Genomic DNA, 8,829 nt, shown 5'->3' with positions numbered 1-8,829 from the left:
GATTGCCTTTAAGACCATGACTTGGTCTCCTACTTTGAAGGACCGTTCTCTGGAATGTTTATCATACCAGGCCTTTTGCTCTTCCTGAGCATCCTTTAGGTTTTCTTTAGCAAGGGCCAAAGAATGTCGGAGGGTGTTTTGTAGGTTGCTTACAAAGTCTAGAATGTTTGTTCCTGGAGAAGGCGTAAACCCCTCCCATTGCTGCTTCACCAACTGTAATGGCCCCTTAACCTCACGGCCATACACAAGTTCAAATGGTGAAAACCCTAAACTGGGATGTGGTACAGCCCTGTAGGCAAAAAGCAACTGCTGCAACACGAGGTCCCAATCATTGGAGTGTTCATTTACAAATGTACGTATCATGGCCCCCAAAGTTCCATTAAACCTCTCCACCAGGCCATTGGTTTCATGGTGGTAAGGGGTGGCAACCAAGTGATTCACCCCATGAGCTTCCCACAGGCTTTCCATGGTTCCTGCCAGGAAGTTAGTTCCCGAATCTGTAAGGATGTCGGAGGGCCAACCTACCCTGGCAAAAATGTCTGTTAATGCCTGGCACACACTTTTAGCCCTGGTGTTGCTTAAGGGTACTGCTTCCGGCCATCGGGTAGCAAAATCCATGAAAGTCAGTACGTACTGCTTTCCTCTGGGTGTCTTCTTTGGGAAAGGACCCAGAATATCCACAGCTACGCGCTGAAATGGGACCTCAATTATGGGTAGTGGCTGGAGAGGGGCTTTAACCTGGTCTTGGGGTTTTCCCACTCGTTGGCACACCTCACAAGACCGGACATAATTAGCAACGTCCTTGCCCATTCCCTCCCAGTGGAAGGACTTCCCCAACCGGTCTTTGGTTCTGTTCACCCCAGAATGGCCACTGGGATGATCATGGGCTAAGCTCAAGAGCTTTACCCGATACTTAGTGGGAACTACCAACTGCCTTTGAGGATGCCAGTCTTCCTGGTGCCCACCAGAAAGAGTCTCCTTGTATAAAAGTCCTTGTTCTACAACAAACCGGGATCGGTTAGAAGAGCTGAGAGGCGGTGGGGTGCTCCGCGCCGCCGCCCAAGCTTTTTGAAGGCTGTCATCTGCTTCCTGCTCGGCCTGGAACTGTTCCCTTGATGCTGGAGACATCAGTTCCTCCTTGGACTGTGGACTGGGGCTTAGTCCCTCTGGAAGTGATGCAGGTGCTGGGGCTGTTTCCATTGACTGTGAACCGCTGTCCGCTGGTGCACTATGTGGTAACTCAGGCTCTGGCTGAGCCTCTTGGGTAGGGTTATCTGCTGCTTCTGCCAGTTCAGGCTCGCTGGTGCCCTCTGGCATTGGAGTTGTAGACGGGTTTGCAAGCGCTGGACTCAGGGCTGGCAATGGTTCTGGTGCTGGTTGCGTTGCCAGTTCCGGTTCTGGGACTGGCTTTGGCTGGGTCTCTGGGATTGGATCCACTACGGCTGTTGCAGTCGTTGGCAGAGGATCCAGTTCCACCACCTTTGTCTGGGTCTCCGGTAACACAGACGGGGCCCTGGTGGACGGCTCAGGAACAGGGATGGGGGTGAAAGCTTGCTTAGCCTGGCTGCGGGTGACTATTCCCACCCTCTTGGCTACCTTCACATGGTTGGCCAAATCTTCCCCCAGCAGCATGGGAATGGGATAATTGTCATAGACTGCAAAAGTCCACATTCCTGACCAGCCCTTGTACTGGACATGCAACGTGGCTGTAGGCAAGGTTACAGATTGTGACACGAAGGGTTGAATTGTCACTGTAGCCTCTGGGTTGATGAGTTTGGGGTCCACTAGGGATTGGTGGATAGTTGACACTTGAGCCCCAGTGTCCCTCCAAGCGGTAACCTTCCTTCCGCCCACTCTCAAGGTTTCCCTTCGCTCCGAGGGTATGAGAGAGGCATCTGGGTTTGGGGATCTTTGGTGTGATTGGGGTGTAATGAACTGTAATCGGTTGGGGTTCTTGGGGCAGTGAGCCTTTATATGTCCCAGTCCATTACATTTAAAACATCGCCCTGCTAAGGTATCACCGGGACGAGGTTGGTTGGTGGAGACTGGTGTGGTGGGGTGAGAAGGCGTCTGGGGTTTCCCTTGGGATGTGGGTGGGGCCTTGGGTTGTCCCCGGTGGTAAGGTTTTGTTTCGGCTTGCCCCTTCTGATATTCGCTCCAACTGCTACTAGTTTTTTTCTTTTCTGCCACCTCCACCCATTGGGCTCCAATCTCCCCCGCCTCAGTTACAGTTTTGGGCTTCCTATCTAGGATGTACCTTTCTATTTCCTCAGGAACACCCTCTAAAAACTGCTCCATTTTTACTAGGGAAAGCAGATCTTCCAGAGATTTAACATTTGCTCCTGATACCCAGGCATCACAATTTTTGTCAATGTGGTAGGCATGACGGGTAAATGACACATCTGGTTTCCACTTTAGGGCTCTGAACCGCTGACGGGCATGCTCGGGTGTTAGCCCCATTCTGAGTCTGGCCTTGTTTTTAAAAAGTTCATAACTGTTCATGTGTTCCTTAGGCATTTCAGCCGCCACCTCTGCTAAGGGTCCACTGAGCTGCGGCCTCAGCTCTACCATGTACTGGTCTGCAGTGATGCTGTATCCAAGGCAGGCCCTTTCAAAATTTTCTAAGAAGGCCTCAGTATCATCGCCTGCCTTGTAGATGGGGAATTTTCTGGGATGGGAAGTGGTACCTGGAGGGGGGTTGTTAGCATTGGCTGGTGCATCCTGCTTAGCCTTTGCTACTTCCAGTTCATGCTTCCTTTCTTTTTCTCTCTCCTCCATCTCTTTTTCTTTCAGCTCCATCTCTTTTTCTTTCATCTTCATCTCTTTTTCTTTCAGCTCCATCTCTCTCTTGTGGGCCTCCTCTTTGGCTTTTTCTTCTCTTTCTCTCTGCTCTGTCTCGAGTTTTGTTAATTGAAGCAGTCTCTGATGTTTTCTTTCATTTTCTTCTGCTTCTAGTTTGGCCAGTTCTATTTTGTTAGCTACTTCTTTGGTAGTCATTTTCCTGTTTTCTTGTGCTGGGTAACCCCCTTTGCAGTTGACAAACTGGGAAGCTCTCAGCTCTGGCTGCTGCGGAGTTAACAGTAACTTTCTAACTAGCTACTCCCGAGGATGTAAAAAGAAAAAAAAAACAATTCAGCTTGTAAATACCTTTTACCAGTCATTTGCTAATTGAACCCTTCTCTTAACAAAGGACCTGTAAAAAAAAACTTAACACCTCTGCCTTCAGGCAAGGAGAGATAAGATATGCATCTATCTACTTCCAGCTCGGCTTTCCAAGCAGCTAGAAGGAAAAAAAAATCTCACTGGCTTTTGGGTTTAAAATGATCCCACCGCTATTCACCATGTCAGGACTGAGATCCCCACTTTGAACTTTAGGGTACAAATGTAGGGGCCTGCGTGAAAAACTTCTAAGCTTAACTACCAGCTTAGCTCTGGTTCGGCTGCCACCATCAATGGATTCCCTCCCTGGGAAGCCTTGAAAAACCCTCACCAAATCCCGGGTGAAAACAAATCCAAAACCCCTTGGATCTTAAAACAAGGAGAAATTAACCATTCCCCTCCTTCCTCCCACCAACTCCTGGTGAATCAGTTCCAACCCCCCCCCTGGGATCTACAACAGGGAGAAATTAACCATCCCCCCTCCTTCCTCCCACCAACTCCTGGTGAATCAAGATCCAAAACCCCTTTGGATCTAAAACAAGGAAAAATCAATCAGGTTCTTAAAAAGAAGGTTTTTAATTAAAGAAAAAGGTAAAAATCATCTCTGTAAAATCAGTATGGAAATTAACCTTACAGGGTAATCAAACTTAAAGAGCTCAGAGGACTCCCCTCTAGTCTCAGGTTCAAAGTACAGCAAACAAAGATAAACACTCTAGTAAAAGGTACATTTACAAGTTGAGAAAAACAAAGGAAAACTAACACGCCTTGCCTGGCTATTTACTTACAAGTTTGAAATAGGAGAGGCTTGTTTAGAAAGATGTGGAGAACCTGGATTGATGTCTGGTCCCTCTCATTCCCGGAGAACGAACACCGTCCCAAAACAAAGAACACAAACAAAAGCCTTCCCCCCCCCAAGATTTGAAAGTATCTTGTCCCCTTATTGGTCCTTTAGGTCAGATGCCAGCCAGGTTACCTGAGCTTCTTAACCCTTTACAGGGAAAAGGATTTTGGAGTCTCTGGCCAGGAGGGATTTATAGTACTGTACACAGGACAGCTATTACCCTTCCCTTTATAGTTATGACACGGGGGGTTCTGGGTACATGTCGTCAGGCACCTCCCCCTCCGTCAGAGCAACGGCAGACAATCGATTCGTGCCTTTTTACCTGGGTCACCTGTGCAGACAACATACCACGCCAAGCATGGAGCCCGCTCAGCTCATCTCAGCTCACCGTCACCATATGTCCTCTGGGTGCCGGCAGACGTGGTACTGCATTGCTACACAGCAGCAGCTAATTGCCTTTTGGCAGTAGACGGTGCAGCATGACTGGTAGCCTTCATCGGCGATATGGGTGCTGGCAGACGTGGGGCTTGCAGACGTGGGGCTGCACTGCACACAGCAGCAGCCCCTTGCCTTTTGTTAGAAGATGGTATATTATGATTGATATCCGTCGTCGTCGTACTGCAGTGGCTGTCAATCATGGGCACCTGGGCAGACATGCTCAGTCCTATCGAATAGTCTCGACGATGATGGCTATCAGTCGTAGTATGCTATTTTCTGCCAAGCGCCCAGTATTTTCTGCCAAGCACCCAGAAGATGCCGAGGGCAGTCATGCTGCACCGTCATCTGCCAGCTTAAGATGTAAAAAAATAGATTTGTTCTGTATTCATTTGCTTCCCCCTCCCTCCGTGAAATCAACGGCCTGCTAAACCTAGAGTTTTGAGTTCAGTCTTTGGGTGGGGGGGCCATTCTGTGTGATAGTTGTTTGTGTTTCTCCCTGATGCACAGCCACCTTTGTTGATTTTAATTCCCTGTACCTGTATGCCATGTCGTCACTCGCCCCTCCTTCCCTCCCTCCCTCCATCCGTCAGATACTAGTTTCGCGCCTTTTTTCAGACCAGACACCATAGCACTGGGATCATGGAGCCCGCTCAGATCACCGAGGCAATTATGAGCACTCTGAACACCACGCGCATTGTCCTGGAGTATACGCAGAGCCAGGACATGCCAAAGCAAAACCAGGACCAGCCGAGGAGGCGATTGCAGCGCGGCGACGAGAGTGATGAGGAAATTGACATGGACATAGACCTCTCACAAAGCACATGCCCCAGCAATGTGCAAATCATGGTGTTACTGGGGCAGGTTCATGCCGTGGAACGCTGATTCTGGGCCCGGGAAACAAGCACAGACTGGTGGGACCGCATCGTGCTGCAGGTGTGGGACGATTCCCAGTGGCTGCGAAACTTTCGCATGCATAAGGGCACTTTCAGGGAACTTTGTGACTTTCTTTCCCCTGCCCTGAAGCACCAGAATACCAGGATGAGAGCAGCCCTCACAGTTGAGAAGCGAGTGGCGATAGCCCTGTGGAAGCTTGCAATGCCAGACAGCTACCGGTCAGTCGGGAATCAATTTGGAGTGGGCAAATCTACTGTGGGGGCTGCTGTGATCCAAGTTGCCAGGGCAATCAAAGACCTGGTGATATCAAGGGTAGTGACTCTGGGAAACGTGCAGGCCATAGTGGATGGCTTTGCTGCAATGGGATTCCCTAACTGTGGTGGGGCGATAGACGGAACCCATATCCCTATCTTGGCACCGGAGCACCAAGCCACCGAGTACATAAACCGCAAGGGGTACTTTTCAATGCTGCTGCAAGCCCTGGTGGATCACAAGGGACATTTCGCCAACATCAACGTGGGATGGCCGGGAAAGGTACATGATGCTCGTGTCTTCAGGCACTCTGGTCTGTTTCGAAAGCTGGAGGAAGGGACTTTCTTCCCGGACCAGAAAATAACCGTTGGGGATGTTGAAATGCCTATCGTGATTCTTGGGGACCCAGCCTACGCCTTAATGCCATGGCTCATGAAGCCGTACACAGGCAGCCTGGACAGTAGTCAGGACCTGCTCAACTACAGGCTGAACAAGTGCCAAATGGTGGTGGAATGTGCATTTGGACGTTTAAAAGCGCGCTGGCGCAGCTTACTGACTCGCTCAGACCTCAGCGAAAAGAATATCCCCATTGTTATTGCTGCTTGCTGTGCGCTCCACAATATCTGTGAGAGTAAGGGGGAGACATTTATGGCGGGGTGGGAGGTTGAGGCACATCGCCTGGCCGCTGATTATGCACAGCCAGACACCAGGGCGGTTCGAAGAGCACAGCAGGGCGCGGTGCGCATCAGAGAAGCTTTGAAAATGAGTTTTGTGGCTGGCCAGGCTACGGTGTGAAACTTCTGTTTGTTTCTCCTTGATGAACCCTCCACCCCACCCCTCCACCCAGTTCACTCTACTTCCCTGTAAACCAACCACCCAGCCCTCCCCTCCCCCTTCGAGCACCGCTTGCAGAGGCAATAAAGTCATTGTTACTTCACATTCATGCATTCTTTATTAATCCATCACACAACTAGGGGGATAATTGCCAAGGTAGCCCGGGATGGGTGGGGGAGGAGGGAAGGAAAAGGACACACTGCAGTTTAAAACTTTAACTCTTATTGAAGGCCAGCCTTCTGATGCTCGGGCAATCATCTGGGGTGGAGTGACTGGGTGGCTGGAGGCCCCCCCACTGTGTACTTGGGCATCTGGGTGAGGAGGCTATGGAACTTGGGGAGGAGGGCTGTTGGTTACACAGGGGCTGTAGCGGCGGTCCCTGCTCCTGCTGCCTTTCCTGCAGCTCAACCATACCCTGGAGCATATCAGTTTGATGCTCCAGCAGCCGGAGCATCGACTCTTGTCTTGCGTCTGCAAGCTGACGCCACCTATCATCTTCAGCCCGCCACTTGCACTGTTCATCCCACGATTCAGCCCGCCACCTCTCCTCTCGTTCATACTGTGCTTTTCTGTAGTCTGACATTGACTGCTTCCATGCATTCTGCTGTGCTCTTTCAGCGTGGGAGGACATCTGGAGCTCCGTGAACATGTCATCCCGAGTCCGCCGTTTTCTCCTTCTAATCTTCACTAGCCTCTGTGAAGGAGAAACATTTGCAGCTGGTGGAGGAGAAGGGAGAGGTGGTTAAAAAAGACACATTTTAGAGAACAATGGGTACACTCTTTCACGTTAAATTTTGCTGTTTACATTACACAGCACATGTGCTTTCGTTACAAGGTCGCATTTTTCCTCTTATATTGAGGGCTGGTTTGGTGTGAGAGATCACTCACGCAGTGCCAGGCAACAGATTTCGGCTTGCAGGCAGCCATGGTAAGCCACAGTCTTTTGGCTTTTTTAACCTTCTTAACATGTGGGAATGGTTTCAACCAGTAGCGCCCTCATTTCCCATACCAAGCACCCATTGGGTTGGCCATTTAAAATGGGTTTGCAATGTAAAAGGAGGGGCTGCGGTTCCCGGGTTAACATGCAGCACAAACCCAACTAACCTCCCACCCCTCCCACCCAATTATGGGGGATGATCACTTCACCCCTCCCCCCACCACGTGGCTAACAGCGGGGAACATTTCTGTTCAGCCGAGCAGGAACGGGCACCTCTGAATGTGAGTTCGGGGGTTACTGGCTCCAGGTCCAGGGTGATAAACATATCCTGGCTGTTGGGGAAACCGGTTTCTCCACTTCCTTGCTGCTGTGAGCTAGCTACATTATCTTCATCCTCCTCTTCCTCATACCCCGAACCTTCTTCCCTGTGTGTTTCTCCAGTGACGGTGTCATAGCACACGGTTGGGGTAGTGGTGGCTACACCCCCTAGCATGGCATGCAGCTCCGCGTAGAAGCGGCATGTTTGCAGCTCTGCCCCGGACCTTCCATTTGCTTCTCTGGCTTTGTGGTAGGCTTGCCTTAGCTCCTTAATTTTCACGCGTCACTGCTGTGCGTGCCTGTTATGGCCTCTGTCCTTCATGGCCTTGGAGACCTTTTCTAATATTTTGCCATTTCGTTTACTGCTACGGAGTTCAGCTAGCACTGATTCATCTCCCCATATGGCGAGCAGATCCCGTACCTCCCGTTCGGTCCATGCTGGAGCTCTTTTGTGATCCTGGGACTCCATCACGGTTACCTGTGCTGATGAGCTCTGCGTGGTCACTTGTGCTCTCCACGCTGGGCAAACAGGAAATGAAATTCAAACGTTCGCGGGGCTTTTCCTGTCTACCTGGTCAGTGCATCTGAGTTGAGAGTGCTGTCCAGAGCGGTCACAATGAAGCACTGTGGGATAGCTCCCGGAGGCCAATAACGTCGAATTCCGTCCACACTACCCCAATTCCGACCCGCTAAGGCCGATTTCATCGCTAATCCCCTCGTCGGAGGTGGAGTAAAGAAACCGGTTTAAAGGGCCCCTTAAGTCGAAAGAAAGGGCTTCGTCATGTGAACGTGTCAGGCTTAATTCGATTTAACGCTGCTAAAGTCGACCTAAACTCGTAGTGTAGACCAGGCCTTAGAAAGCTGGACACCCACAACTCCCGTTAGTCAGCCGGACTTGCATGTGTCAGAGGCCATTTCCTCTCAGGAACAGACCTGTGATATCAATTACTCCCTTACTGAAAAGGGGTCTCTGGCTGTCAAACAGGCACAGTATTGCCAACCCCAAAAGTTAAAAATCCTGAGTCAGACCCCCAAAACCATGAGGTTTTAAAAAGATATTTTTGTTTTTGAACCCCCTTCTGCACATCCCCAGTGTGTGACCATTAGCATTGCGCACTCTCCCAAATTTACTGAGTAAGTTGATTTTGGCTCTCAC

Source organism: Chrysemys picta, chromosome 1, assembly GCF_011386835.1.
Source record: "Chrysemys picta bellii isolate R12L10 chromosome 1, ASM1138683v2, whole genome shotgun sequence".
NCBI lineage: Eukaryota > Metazoa > Chordata > Testudines > Emydidae > Chrysemys > Chrysemys picta.
This window is presented reverse-complemented; position numbering follows the sequence as displayed.